Genomic DNA, 15,719 nt, shown 5'->3' with positions numbered 1-15,719 from the left:
AGATAATGGAACTCCTCAACGGATAAGAGTAAATTGCTCGCGATCAGTGTAATAGCTTAGTAAACAGTAGATTTTTAACCAGTCATAGCATAATTCCATGGGGCTACTAAAAATTGAGAAATAATTTTTTTTTACAAAATAAAATAAAAACCGACTTCGATACACAAACACTAAAAATTGAGAAATAATTTATTTTATTACCGAATATATTATGTATACAAGAGTTAATATAGTTCCATAATAATATTTTTTGGGGTCGGTGCCAATGAGGTGCCATTGTGGAGTCTCATAAAAATATGAAGTCTAGACGATTCGCGCAGCTAAAGCTAATTGGCACCGGCACCAAAAAGTATTATTATGGAACTATATTAACTCTTGTATACATAATATATTCGGTAATAAATTAAATTATTTTTCAATTTTTAGTGTTTGTGTATCGAAGTCGGTTTTTATTTTTTTTGTAAAAAAATTTTTACATACGCGATGGTACGGAACCCTTCCTGTACATGTACTACCATGTGTAAAGCTACTAAATAACGTGTAGATACATTAGCGTCTCTGCCGAGCTAGCGCTGATTTCAAAATAATAAAGTACGTTATTGTATTAAGGAAACGGCGCTTACAAAGTTGCCTATCTGCCTATCCGCCGATAGGCACCGCGATAGTGTTTACAACAACCTACATCGAAGATATTGCTTGCTTCGCGAACTTACGAACTGTGTAGGTTTTGTTTTTAACGGAAAAAATCGGCCTACGATACTTTACAGTCCGACAAGGCTCTCTTGGCACTTGATTGACATTGACAGGGAGCGCTGTTGGAGAACGAAGGCTTAGACTATTCGAACAACAACAAAGGGGGACACTTGACGGCAACGTTAGTTCCGATTTTCGCCACGCGCCAAGATAGCCTTGTCGCACTGTACATGTCATCCTATCAAGTGCAAATTATTGTTCTTGCATCAGTGCTTCGAAAAAAATCCTTACCGCAAACAATTTTTTTCTTGTAGGTCCTACCTAGTCCGTGGTCCTACCGATACCTAGTTCGCGACAGGTCGAGATGGCACTCGGGGTATAAGGCAGGGAATACCTCACGCCCCGCAAACCCGCACGTCACCCACGCTTGCCCGCACCGGGTTGGCGCGGATGCTGTGCAAGGCGTCCCCACCCCGATTGCCATTAGAACCTGTCGGGCTCTATAAGTAATTACAGTTAGGTAAGGTAAGTTATGCCCGCCTGAATAGTTCTCCATAATGTTCTCAAAGTCTTTAACATCGATGTAACACGAAAGCTTTTATAAACGTCGTGTCCCAAAAGCTGATCCACGCGTCTGGTGACCCAAGAGCTGGTGCTTATTTCGCTCAACGGTTGAGCCTTGCCGTTCAGCGAGGTAATAGCGCCAGTGTTTTGGGCACAATGCCCATAAATGACCATTTGGACGGCGTATATTTTTTGTAAATATAATTTTTTTAGTGATAAGTTTTTCTGTATGTTTTATAGACTAGAGATAGAATTTACTTAAATAAATATTATTTTATTTTGTTTTATTTTATTTTATTATTACATCGATGTTGTGTGAAGTTTCCCCAATCTGCAATGCTAGCGTGGTGGACTGTGACCAAACTCTTCTCATCCTGAGAAGAAACCCGTGCTCAGTGGTGAACCGATAAATTAATAAAGAAGTTCTTCTCTCAATTGGGAACCTAAACCTCACAATAAAACAGAAACACGTAATTTGACGTCACTGTTTAAGATGAAAGTCCGTTTCTCCTGGCGACCGGGTTTCGGAATTATGCACATAAACAAACAGACAGACAGGATGCGTTTCGCTTCCTCACTTCATTGGTATTCAAGATGTAGTCGTCCGTGACCTTGAAGTGAGTAGAAAGAGAAACGGAACTTAACTGATTAAGCTATTTTTGACAAAACTTTTTTGATAAAAATTGCAGCGATGCGTGGGACACTTTTATACTTAACTAGCTTATGCTCGCGACTTCGTCCGCGTGGACTAGACAAATTTCAAATCCCTGTTTAACCCCCTTAGGGGTTGTATTTTTAAAAATCCTTTCTTAGCGGATGCCTACGTCATAATAGCTTTCTGCATGCCAACCAGTTCGATACGTCCAGTAGTTTAAGATGTGCGTTGATAGATCAGTCAGTCAGTCAGTCACCTTTTCCTTTTATATCTTTACATACCTACCTAGGTACACTTGCTGATGCCCGTCGCTTCGTCCGTGTGGATTTAGGTTTTTAAAAATCCCGTGGGAACTCTTTGATTTTCCGGGATGTCATTTTCCAGGTCTCTTTAACTACACCCATAGAGCAGAAACAAAGAGGAGATGTTGTATTAAGATTTCCCTATGAAATATCGAGTGACATTTTGCGGGGTGAGGGGTTGTGGAACGCCGCCCACTTCTCAATTTTCCATCTGCGGGTTAGTAGCAAAACTACTCGCTTAGCGACCTAACATCGATATATTGATGTCACTACATAGTTCAGCTATCTCACACTAGATGTCAATAAGTGTAGAAATTACGTATAAAATTACTTACAAATGAAATGTGATACCATTCATAGCATCAGAACGTCTGTCTGAATAACTTTGACACGATAAAACACAACACTTCATCCTTTTGTTCTTAAAAACGCGAAAACACACCGATAATACGAGTCTCAATATATGTGAACCTGACGAACGCAGACAGCATACTAACTAAGGCCCCGCCCACAGTGATGACGTCAGGACCTAGTTGAAAATCACAGTGCACAGTTGCTTAGGCCAACTCCTCTTTGTTTCTGCTCTATGACTACACCCATGCAAAAATCACATCAATCCGTTGCGAGTGTAGAGATCTGACTGTACAGTGTAGTAGGTATTAACTGTGACAGCCTAGTGGTTAGGACGTCCGCCTTCCAATCGGAGGTCGGGGGTTCGATCCCGGGCACGCACCTCTAACTTATGTGCGTTTTTAAGTACCTAATTAAAATATCACTTGCTTTAACGGTGAAGGAAAAACATCGTGATGAAACCTGCATGCCTGAGAGTTCTCCATAATGTTCTCAATGGTGTATGAAGTCTGCCAATCCGCACTTGGCCAGCGTGGTAGACTATGGCCAAAACCCTTCTCACTCTGAGAGGAGACCCGTGACTCTGTAGTGAGCCGGCGATGGGTTGATCATGATGATGATAACCTAGGTAGATAGGTAGTAGATAGGTACCTTAGCATCATCCAAACGAGACTTTCCCCGACAACGATACAGCCACCATCTTCATTGATAACCTGCACATACAAAGAGCAACACAAAACTGTCAGATGTGACTGTAGGCATTAACTCTGACCATAACCTACCACAGCAGTTAGCACCATGCTATCAAGAGCATAAGCTAGTCAATTATAGTTGTCAGTTTTTATAAATATCTATAGGTATATTCTTACTTAACTAAAACCCCATAATTGGCATAAATTAAGCCTTAAGAATTGGCATAATTAAAGTCTTAAGACTAAGAAATACTTTTAAAAATTCCAGAGACGCTGGAGTGGATTAGCCAAGTATAACCATTTAAAAAAAAATTATAGCCAGTGTCACTCGGAATGATATAAGATTCTAAGGATAACCCCATACATCCAAATCTTTTCAGGCATTTAGAATCCATAATCCTGGCTATATTAGCAAACCATCGAATATAATGAGTAAGGGCAGTTACGTACTTATCCGATCCGAGTCTGTGAAAATACGGATATAAAAAACTCGGACCGAACTCGGGTATTGCTTACGCACTAATCCGATCTCTGATCCAAATTCAAGCTATTCAGTGGACATCTTTGACATATATCTACGTCATACGCCCGATTTGAATTCGAAACACACCCGAAATATTCTCACGGATGACGGAAGTCAGATGTATAAGCTACCATTTAAATAGCTACTTCGGAGCGTATTTTCACGGACTTGGATAGGGTGAGTGCGTGATCGCTCTAACGGAGATTATATTTCATGTAATTGAAACCGAAAAAATTGAGATTAGGTACGAGTTTCACACGAATGCAATGAACTGTCTGTAGTAATCTTTGACAGAAAGCCTTGTCCGCTTTTCACGCTGCGCCTGCGCCGACATAACGGGCCGGTGCGCAGCCGCGAGCGCATGTGTTAGTTGTCGTCGCGAGTGTTGAACTGCCTAACGCGTTGTGTTTACGACAACAGTGTTGTGTGTTGTGATACTTTTCCCATCAGGATCTTACCAGGTAAATACTGTGTTTTCTTACTTACTTTATAAGATAGGTACTTACTGGTATAATTAGTTGGTAAGTACTTGGTATTGAGAAAGGTTTTAATCTGTTCTGTTTGCGAATTGCAAAGAGTACCTAATTTAATGATCGTGAAATTTTGATTGTAAAAAAATTTGGATATTGCGTTGTGATACTTTTCCCACCAGACTTTTTTTTTACTTAGGTTATATGATACTAATATAATTAGTTGTTATTCAGATAGGTTTTCTCTGCTCTGTTTGCAAAGAGTAATTTTAATGATCGTGTAATTACGATTTGTAAAAAATAAATTTTTGCAATAATTTTCTTTTGACAAGATTTAGAAACTTGACTTCACTAACCATATTGTAAACGCGAAAGTATGTTTGTTTGTTCTTTAATCACATCGCAACGGAGCAACGAATCGACTTGATTTTTCGCATGGATACCCTTATATATTCTGAGGGATACCCATGCGAAAAATCAAGTCGATTCGTTGTTGACTCTACCTAGTTAAAGATCAGGAGAGAGACAACTGACATAGGGTACTTTTTATCCCGGAAAAAATAAAAGTCCCACGGGATTTTTAAAAACCACGCGGACGAAGTCGCAGGCATCAGCTTAAATAGGTACTTACCTACTTATGTTATTTATAAGTACCTAGGCTGAAAGTTGTTATTATTTAGTATTTAGTTAGTAAAGTAGTTGTAAGGTTTGACGACCTCCCTGGCGCAGTGGTAAGCGCTGTTGTCTTATTAGTGGGAGGTCCCGGGTTCGATTCCCGGCAGGGGTTTGGAATTCTATAATTTCTAAATTCTGGCCTGGTCTGGTGGGAGGCTTCGGCCGTGGCTAGTTACCACCCTGCAGGCAAAGCCGTGCTGCCAAGTGATTTAGCGTTCCGGTACGATGCCGTGTAGAAACCAAAGGGGTGTGGGTTTAATAAAAACTGCCATACCCTTTTCAGGTTAGCCCGCTTCCATCTTAGGGTGCATCATCACTTACCGCCAGGTGAGATTGCAGTCAAGGGCTGACTTGTATCTGAATTAAAGATTATATTTTACTTAACGTAAAATTACGATTGGCGAGTTCTTATTTTTCCACATTTTCAATACAGTTTTCTTCGACATGATTTTAAAACCGTTGTTTTTGCGATTTAAGATTGACTGCTTAGGTAGGAAAACTTTGGGGTACCTATTGAGTTACACTAGGTATTTTACCTTATTGACAAAATGGTTGGGTAATTTTAAGTAAAAATAACTATTTTATTTTTAGGGGTCCCTAGCTTAGGTTGGTAGGTACCTAGGTATGTAGGTACCTAATGCCATCATAAACAGTCATCACAGAAACCTTTTAATAGGTAGGATCACTTTTTGTCCGTCCGTATGTCTGTCTATCCATGTGTCACGACCATTTTTCGAACGATTTTCAGATTTTTCCCCTTATGTCTGCTATAAGACCTACCTACCTGCCAAATTTCATGATTCTAAGTCAACGGGAAGTAGGTACCTACCCTGTAGGTTTCTTGACAGACAGACAGACGGACAGACAACAAAGGGTTCCGTTTTTCCTTTTGAGGTATGGAACCCTAAAAAGGGAGGTCTTGTGACACAAGTAAACGGAGTAACCGATAACCATTCAAAATCAAAGTCAAAGTCAAAACGTTTATTCAAAGTAGGTAAAAAAATTACGCTTTTTGATAGTCGGTTTGCATTTGTAAGATGGTGATAATATAATGGTGATAATTTTTACGTGAACTACGAGGGTTCCAAACGCGCCCTGGTCATTAATTTGAAATCCTGCGTGTAATGAGATCAGTCCACGCAGCCACGTTCATAACCCAGTTAACTAGTAACGGAGTTAGTTTGTAACTAAACAAAGTCGTTTATTGACCATTTAGTGGCAATTATCCCGCTGAATTACCTGCGGGGTCAATGACCGCCACTACTAACTACTGACGCAGGCGATTTAGAAGTATCAGTTCTTAGTTTAATGGGGATTTGATAATTGGGCAGATTTAATGATGAAGTGATGATGTTAGAAAATCCTTTCTTAGTGGGCAGATTTGAAGTGGTGATGTTAGAAAATCCTTTCTTAGTGGGCAGCTTTGAAGTGGTGATGTTAGAAAATCCTTTCTTAGTGGGCAGATTTGAAGTGGTGATGTTAGAAAATCCTTTCTTAGTGGGCAGATTTGAAGTGGTGATTTTAGAAAATCCTTTCTTAGTGGGCAGATTTGAAGTGGTGATGTTAGAAAATCCTTTCTTAGTGGGCAGATTTGAAGTTGTGATGTTAGAAAATCCTTTCTTAGTGGGCAGATTTGAAGTGGTGATGTTAGAAAATCCTTTCTTAGTGGGCAGATTTGAAGTGGTGATAGAAAATCCTTTCTTAGTAGGCTAGAGATCTGTCCCGAGCATGCACCTCAAACTTTTCAGAGTTATATATGTATGCATATATATGTTTTAAGTATGATTGAATATCATTTGCTTTAACGGTGAAGGAAAACATCATGAGGAAACCTGTATACCTGAGAGTTCTCCATAATGTTCTCAAAGGTTTGTGAAGTCTACCAATCCGCACATGGCCAGCGTGGTAGACTACGGTCAAAACCCTTCTCATTCTGAGAGGAGACTCGTGCTCTTAGTGATGGGTTTCATGATGATGAGAGAGATATTGAGTTCGGCCACCGCCGCGCCAGCCCGAAGCGGTAAAAGTAAAACTGTCGGTTTTAATTACCTACCATTTACTCGCTTAGTTGTAACTTGTAACATTAGCCCACTTCGCCAAACTGTGTGAACAGCTGCTCGACATTATAACTACAAGCCTAAAAAAACTAAAAATTTGAAATTAATTTCAGCACAAATAGCGCCATGCGCACTGAATTAACTCACTAATTTGAAACATGAATCCTAAATACAGGTAGATTCTGAAACTGTTAAGTGGGCAGATTCTCAGATTCTCATTCCCAATACTTATATTATTACTACCTTCTGCCTGCGGCTTCGGCCGCGTGGCCTACAGGAAACAAATGGCATTTTTTTATTCAGAAACAAACATTATAACATCAGGACGCGCACCCTGCACCAGCACCGAATAACTCATATAACCTTCCAACCCCCATTTCATCACTTTTGGGGGGATTTTTCTCATAGTCGTTTCTTAGCTTCTAATTCTAATTTCAAGTAATTAATATCAATAATTAAAACTGTCCCATACAAACATTCATCCCCTATTTTACCACCCTTATGGGCGAATTTTCCAAAAATCCTACAACACGTATTTCTTCATTTGGGACAGAAAACCCAAATACCAATTTTCATGCAAATAACTTGAAAAATGACGGACTTTCATACAAACTTTCATCCCCATTTAACCCACTTAGGGGTGGAATTTTGAAAAATCCTGTCTTAGTGGATACCTACTCTTTACAAAGAATAGACCCTCCAAATTTCATGTCTTTAGGACCAGCGGTTTAGGCTGTGCGTTGATATATATGTCAGTCAGTCAGGACTTTGAATTTTATATAATATAAAGATGTGAATCTCGGAGCCGATGAGAAGGCGGACGTCCTAACCACGAGGCTATCACTAGGTTTACTGTGCTCTCTAATGCTATGTAATAGAAATCGCTGAGAGCCGTGAACTCTTTCAATAAACACATTTCATCATCAACATTATCAACGATCAACCAATAGACGTCCACTGCTGGACATAGTTCTCTTGTAGGGACTTCCACACGCCACGGCCTTCCGCCGCCTTAGTCCAGCCGCCTAGCGGCTCACTGCGACTTGCTTGATGTCGTCTGTCCACCTAGTGGGGGGGTTCTTCTGACGAATAGAATAGAATAGAATAAATAGAATGTTTTTTTATTCATGTAAACTTTTTAAAAGTGCTTATGAATAGTCAGGTAGTTTTAATTTACCACTGGTTCGGAATGCCGTTCCTACCGAGAAGAACCAGCAAGAAACTCGGCGGTTGCTCTTTTTAATTTTTCAATTTACAATGTTATTATACCGTACTATACAAGCCATTGCAGCCCCGTGCATTGCTGGTTGACGATGACGATGACGATGCGCTTTCCGGTGTGAGGTCGCCATTCTAGTCCCTTGAGACCCTAGCGTCTATGTATGTGCCTTGCCATTTTTCGGGTACGGAACCCTAAAAGCCGAAATTCATACAGACAATATAGCATGCTACCTAGAAAAATAATAGCACATAACGCAACATTACAAGCTAAGCTAAACGCGGAATAGTCGCCAGTAAGAGCTATTACGTGAATATCTGGTTTCTGAGTCGGTGCAATGCAATAGCTTGCGGTGCGACGCGACGGCCTACTGGGCCGAAACCTCGCTAGATGTAGAGCAGGAATATTATACAGAGATTACAACTACAGTGGACCCCTGGTAATCCGGCACCCCCAGTAGGTAATCCGCATTAATAAATAAATAAATAAAAAAGCCTTTATTCTAATACGTTACAAATAATAAAAAATTTAAACAATCTTACATTTCGTTTCCCTTATTCCATTAGCAATCAAATTAGCAATCAAAAGCAAAAAAAAGCAAAATAATAATAATAATAATAATCATTCATATTTTAACTATAGTTTTATTCTTAAAATATGAATGATTATTATTATTATTATTTGATTCGACATGGTCTATTATTTATTATTGAATATTTTTTGACAATCTTCGCTAATGCATGATGTATAGGCAATTTGATAGCACATGACGCAACAGTTTTTTTTTTTTTTGTTCTTCTGGCTTTACACAGATTAGCCAATGTCAGGTTTGTTATTTATTAAAGTTTAAAGTTAGGGAAACTATGGATAAAATTGAAAAATCGGGATTTGGAATTTGAAAGGAAAAGGATAAGGTTTTCACTAATAATAATATACCCACATATACTATAACTTATAGAGGAGGAGAGGTCGCTGCTGCGCCGCTGTCAACATATCTGTTTCTGTTTTTTTCCGTTAATAAAAATGAAAATAACTATATTTAAGTGTTAAAGAGATTAAAAAGTGCAAATTTAACTACAATAATAACTATTACGCGTAAAAGTTTATTGCAAAACGCCAGAAAACCGAGTTATAAACTTGTGAATATCTTTAACAGTGACTGTCAAGATCGTTAAAGTTATGAAAAATATCGAATTTACAAGCTAATAAATGTGATTTACTTACAAAAGCAACTAAAAAACTTAGAAAGAACTATAGAATTCAGTGCAAAATATGTCCCAAAATACGAATTGACAAAGTTATAACCTAAAAATTACAGTGACAAAATGAAGTCAACAAACCGTATTTCCGTGTTGCAAATCGAATAATTAGTGCTAATTTACGAGGAAAATCAAAGAAAAAACCAGTGTTTCGTGTATAAATTGTATCCTACCTACTAAACTGTAGTGACGTTGTTGGACATTGTTATGAAATCTTACAAAAAATTATTTAAAAATCTGTGTATAAGTTTCTGTTTTCCGGCCCAAAATTCGATAAAAAGTGCTATAAGTATCCTACATTAACAACTAAATTAGTGCTGAGTATCAAAAGTACTATAATTACAGTGTTTAAATTGCAAATAATACAGTACCTAAAATTGAGTTATTATACCTAACCTTAAAAATACAAATATTATCAGTGTGTACCTAATCTAAAAGTAACTATTTATTTGAGTAATATTAAAGGATCAGAGATCAACCTGACCTGAATTAGCATCATCATTCAAGGACCTGATTACTCTTAGCTTAAACGCTGTCAAAATGAATAAAAATTAAACGAGTTTAAAAGGCATAGAGGAATAGTGTGTTCTGCCAAGCTAGTAATGCTAGTTATAATAGACATATTACAAAGTACATATACATCTATTATAACATTCAACTAAGTAGAACAGCATCTATCAAAATTGGTAGAAAGAACAGCCTGTAAGAAAAATGGATGAACTCACAGCTATAATGAAAAATTTACAACAGAAATTTGATATTCAGACAAACGAATTACGAGAGCTAAGACAGACTATACCAGAAATCATAACTAAAAATATAAATGAAAATTTTACAAAACTTGAATCAAAATACAATGAATTAGAAAAAACCGTAGAACAACAGGGGCGGCGTATACAACAACTGGAAAGATCAACCCGAAAGAAAAATATCATTTTCTTTGGAATAGAGGAATCTGAAAGTAATTACTATGAATTACAGAATAAAGTGATAGATATAATAAATCAGAAAATGAAAATTAAATGTAGTGAGGACAATATTGAAAATGTTAGACGTCTGGGGAGGAAAACTGGAAAATTACGGCCTGTTGTTACCACTTTAAATACAATGGGGCTAAAAATTAAGCTTTTAAAAAACAAGAAAAATCTGGTTGGTTCACCATATTATTTACAAGAGGATTTCCCACCAGAAGTTTTGGAAGAGCGTAAGAAATTGAAAGAACAACTACAAGAACAAAGGAACATGGGAAAGAAAGCCATTTTAAAATATAATAAATTGATAATAATACCAGATCAAACACAAAAGGATCAAGAAAAAAACCAAGACCCCGGAAACCGTAATAAGAGAACCTTATCAGAGTCACCAGAATGTTCGGGGAGTACAGGATCATTAAGGAAGAAAAATTCGAAAAAATCATTTCTAACTAGCAACAGCTCCAGCATCCAAAGATACATGACTAAAAATCCAATTATTATAGAAAACATAAAAAATTATACAAATACCAATGACTCTCCAGTACACAATACCACAACCTCACCACAAAATAATATTTGACAACCAAACGTGACCTCTCCACCGCAGCCCCCAATACGGCCGGTCCCCGTGGGGGTAAGTGACCACAACCCTCCATTACAAAAACTCCACATTTGTACATATAACGTCAGATCTCTCCTATCAGATGAAAGATTACTAGAACTCAAAGAAGCAATGTCAATAATTAATTATGATATAATTGGACTTTCCGAAATCAGAAGGACAGGATATTCTATTACAGAGGATAACGAACATGTATTCTGCTATTATGGTGAAACAAAAGGTCTATATGGCGTAGGATTCCTCATAAAGAAAGAATGGAAAGATACTATTGAGAGCTTCATTGCAATATCGGAAAGAATATGTATACTGAATCTAAAATTTAACACTTTGTCACTTTCTATTATTCAGGTGTATGCACCTACTATTGACTCAAAGGAAGATGAAATGAATAACTTCTATGATCAGCTCCAAAATGCTATTGATAAATCATACCATAAATATATCTTATTGGGTGACTTCAATGCCCGCATAGGACAGAGGCGCCCGGAAGAGAATACTATTTTAGGACCCTACTGTTATGGAAAAAGGGACAAAAGAGGTGAAAGGCTACTACAATTTGCTTTTGAAAATAACCTTGTAATAATCAATAGTATTTTCAAAAAAAAGTTAAATACCTTATGGACATGGCTTTCACCAAATAAAACAAAAAGTCAAATTGACTATGTCTTATCAAATGTAAAAGAAAAAATTTCTAACATAGAAATAATTAATCAGTTATCCTTTCCCAGTGACCATAGACTCATTAGATGCACTTTCATATTGTCAAACACTAAAAAAAGTAGAACGAAATATAGAAAACAAAACATAAAAATTACAACAAAAAGTGATGAATCTGTCTTCGTAGAGGCTCTCAAAATAAACACAGAATGTATAAGTTTGGAAGACGATGAAGATGTAGAATCGTATTACTCAAAAATTAAGCAAGCAATAATTTTAAGCTTAAACTCTATCCAAAATGTAAAAAGCCTTAAAGAAAGTATAATCTCAGTAGAAACAAAAAACTTAATGAAAAGAAGAAATGAACTGCAACATAAAAAATCACTTACTAAAGAAGAAAAGCAAGAACTTAGTGGATTATATAAAAATATTTTTAAACGTATTAAGAAGGAATATCAAGAACACAGATGGAATACAATCGAGAAACATTTAATCTCTTCAGGAAGCACGAAGAAGAGCTCCAAAGAGCTCAACACTGGTAAAAAGTGGATACCATGCTTAAATGATAACTCGACCAATACAAAAACTTTCTCTAGATCAGAAATAATAAATATAGCAACAAATTTCTATAAAAACCTATATGCTCGACAGTATATTGAACCAATAGACAAAATACCTGTCTTAAATTCTACTACGTTGGACAGATTCACCACTGTAGAAATTATGAAAAAAATAGTCAGTTTAAAGAATGATAAAAGTAACGGACCAGACGGCATACCTAACGAAGCAATAAAAGCAGGAAAAACTTTACTGACACCTCATTTGACTATCCTTTTTAATAAAATTTTAGACAATGGAAAAATACCCAAAGAATGGGCAGAGTCAGATATTATATTATTATACAAAAAAGGAAATCCAGCAGATATTTCAAACTACAGACCCATCAGTTTGCAACCAAACTTGTATAAACTGTTTGCATCTTGCCTGGAAGATAGTATTAAATTATTTACAGAAGAACACCAGCCAGTAGAACAAGCAGGATTTAGGAAAGGTTTCTCAACTATAGACCATATATATGTTCTAGAACAAGTAATAGAGAAGTATGAAGAATATAGACGCCCACTTTACTTGGCATTTATTGATTATGCCAAGGCATTTGACTCTATATCTCATAATAGTATGTGGAAAGCTCTACAAGAATGCAATGTTCCCAATGATGCTATTGAAGTAATAAAAAATATATATAATAACAGTGTAAGTAAAGTGAAACTGGACAAAAAAGGTAAAAAAATAAATATATGTAGAGGTGTAAGACAGGGCGACCCACTCTCACCTAGAATCTTTATAACTGTACTTCAAAACATCATGAAAGACTTGAATTGGTCCAAGAAAGGTATTAACATAAATGGTAGCTTCCTAAGCAACCTCAGATTTGCTGATGACATTGTTTTATTCGCTGAGACAGCATCACAGCTAGAGTCAATGATAAACGATTTGTATTCTGCTAGTAAAAAGATTGGCTTAGAATTAAACACCTTAAAAACAAAAGTCATGACAAACAATTCCAATAAACCGATACAAATCAACAATGAAACTCTAGAATATGTAACCGAATATATTTATCTGGGAAAACAAATATCATTCAAAAAATCTAGACATCGCGATGAAATTGACCGACGTGTGACCATGACCTGGAACAAGTTCTGGAGCTATAAAGAAACATTAAAATCAAACCTTCCCATAAAACTGAAAAAGAAAATTCTTGACATGTGTATCTTGCCTTGTCTCACATATGCGTGTCAAACCTGGGTCTTTAACAACTACACTAAAAATAAGATACTAACATGCCAAAGAGCTATGGAGCGAAGTATACTAAACATAAAGCGCTTAGATAAACAAAGAAGTACGGATATAAGAAGAAAAACAAATGTTGTGGATGCTTTAAAACATAGTAAAAGACTAAAATGGGCATGGGCAGGTCATATCGCGAGAATGGATACGCAAAAATGGACAAAGAAATTGTCTGCCTGGTCTGGCCCCCGGGGAAAAAGAAAAAGAGGCAGACCGCTGGAACGTTGGGCAGATGAAATAGCTAGCATAGCGGGAGAAAATTGGGTCAATAAAGCTATAGACAGAAAATTGTGGAAAAAAATGGAGGAGGCCTACACTCATAGAGAGGTCCTTAATTAAAAAAAAAAAAAAAAAAAAAAAAAAAAAAAAAAAAAAAAAAAAAAAAAAAAAAAAAAAAAAAACTTAATACATAATATTATAAATAATAAATAAAACATATATTTATAGTAACTTAACATTAAATCAAATAATACATATAAATAATAACAAACTATAGACATAAATGAAAGTGTGTGTTAATAAGTGTAAGAAACATTATTAAGGAACAAAAAGGCTATAATAAATAATAAATAATACTATAACTTGATATAAAAAAAATTTCTAGGAACAAAGCTAGAACTTTATAAATATTTGAAGAATAAGTATATAATAAACAAACTATAGATGTAGGAAATGGTACATGCAATGATTCGAGATGAGCAAGAAAGGCAGACCGATCATACAAAGTGCATGCAAAGAAAATATGGTTCAAGTCCCCATACTCCCCACAGGGACAGTAAGGATCGGGAACAATTAACGCAACAGTTATACATTACAAGCTAAGCTAAACGCGGATTAGTCCCCAGTAAGGGCTATTACGTCGTCGATGCAATAGCTTAAAAACCCTTAGACGTTAGGCGTTAGTTAGAACTCTTAGGAGTTCTCCATAATTGAAAGGTGTGCCAATCCGCACTTGACCAGCGTGGTTAGACTAGGCCAAACCCTTCTCATTCTGAGAGGAGATCAGTGCTCAGTAGTGAGCTGGCGATGGGTTGATCATGATGAATTTTGCATGTTTACCCCACTTTTTTCATATATCAGCGTAAAGACATTTTTTGGGCTTAGCTTATCGTCATTTCCATTTTTTTTTTTTTTTTTTTTTTTTTTTTTTCCGTTCGGGGAGGAGGAAAATCCTCATGGATGCCTCCGGCATGCTCGACTCCACAATGGCCTACGGACTAAAAACCTCCTCCCCCCTCCGCTCTATCTTTCAGGTAAAACCTTTGCATTGCATCTGAAAGATGGCTGTCTTTAGAGTTTAGGCGCTATCTTTTTTCTGCCTATCCCATTCATCCGTGATTTTTCTTTTAATAATAGCACGCAACATTTCAGTGCATGCATCCCACTGTGATTCGCTTGAGAGCATACGATCGTCATTTCCATTACGCGAACCAAAATGGCGCCCGGTAGACTGCAACTGCATTTCTATTTTCCTTTAGCAGCTCTAGGTTGCATTGGTCTGTGCGTTATTCCGTTATTTTATCTAGAACTAAAATAATGATAAATCTTTATTGTTAAAATAAATCTGTCATCCTTGAAATGAGATCTGCGAAGAGGAGGTATTCTAATATCTTTAAATTAAATTTACTTTACTTATTTTGTGTTTGTAGTGAATTATTTTATTACAGATCCGTTTTCTTTGTTTTACTTTAGGTAGTTGTAGTTCGTAAGAAAATTATCTTCTATCACTCTGCTATTACTGATATTTACAATGTCAAACGTTGTGAAAATTCTTCCACGTGTAACCAAACATCTTCTAAAGATGCACGGATGGATGTTAAAGAATAGAATAGAATATACTTTTATTCCAGTAAACTTTTACAAGTGCTTTTAAATCGTCAAATAGTTTAATTAACCACTGATTCGGAATGCGCTTGCTACCGAGAAGAACCAGCAAGAAACTCGGCGGTTGCTCTTAGCTCTTAGTAGCACACTTCTTTCCAGAAAAAACAAGACTTGCTATTTAATTCAATGGCGTGCAATTATTATTATTTTAATGTTACGCAATGCTAGGTTGTAAATTTTTTTTTTGTTTTTTTTTTAATTGAAAATATTACAATAAAACTTGAAGTTTTGTTAAGTTTTATACACAGCTCAAATTACTGGACGGATCGTA

At 36.5% G+C, this 15,719-nt stretch overlaps 1 protein-coding gene across 4 annotated transcripts in view; it reads left to right on the top strand.

Annotated features, from left to right (window-relative positions):
* The first annotated feature begins 4,122 nt into the window (after positions 1-4,122).
* LOC117990561 (microtubule-associated protein futsch-like) overlaps positions 4,123-15,719 on the top strand; it is a 165,952-nt gene continuing 154,355 nt past the window's right edge. For 2 of the 4 annotated variants that reach the window (XM_069506765.1, XM_069506775.1), the window contains exon 1: positions 4,125-4,241. The gene's annotated coding sequence lies outside the window, so the exon portion shown is untranslated. Of the gene's footprint in view, positions 4,242-15,719 lie in introns of all 4 variants that reach the window. The other 2 variants (XM_069506767.1, XM_069506772.1) reach the window with 2 other exon arrangements.

The sequence above is a fragment of the Maniola hyperantus genome, chromosome 2 (assembly GCF_902806685.2).
Source record: "Maniola hyperantus chromosome 2, iAphHyp1.2, whole genome shotgun sequence".
In the NCBI taxonomy this organism is placed as follows: domain Eukaryota; kingdom Metazoa; phylum Arthropoda; class Insecta; order Lepidoptera; family Nymphalidae; genus Maniola; species Maniola hyperantus.
Note: the sequence above shows the minus strand (reverse complement) of the source record. Positions and strands in the feature narration are given on the sequence as shown.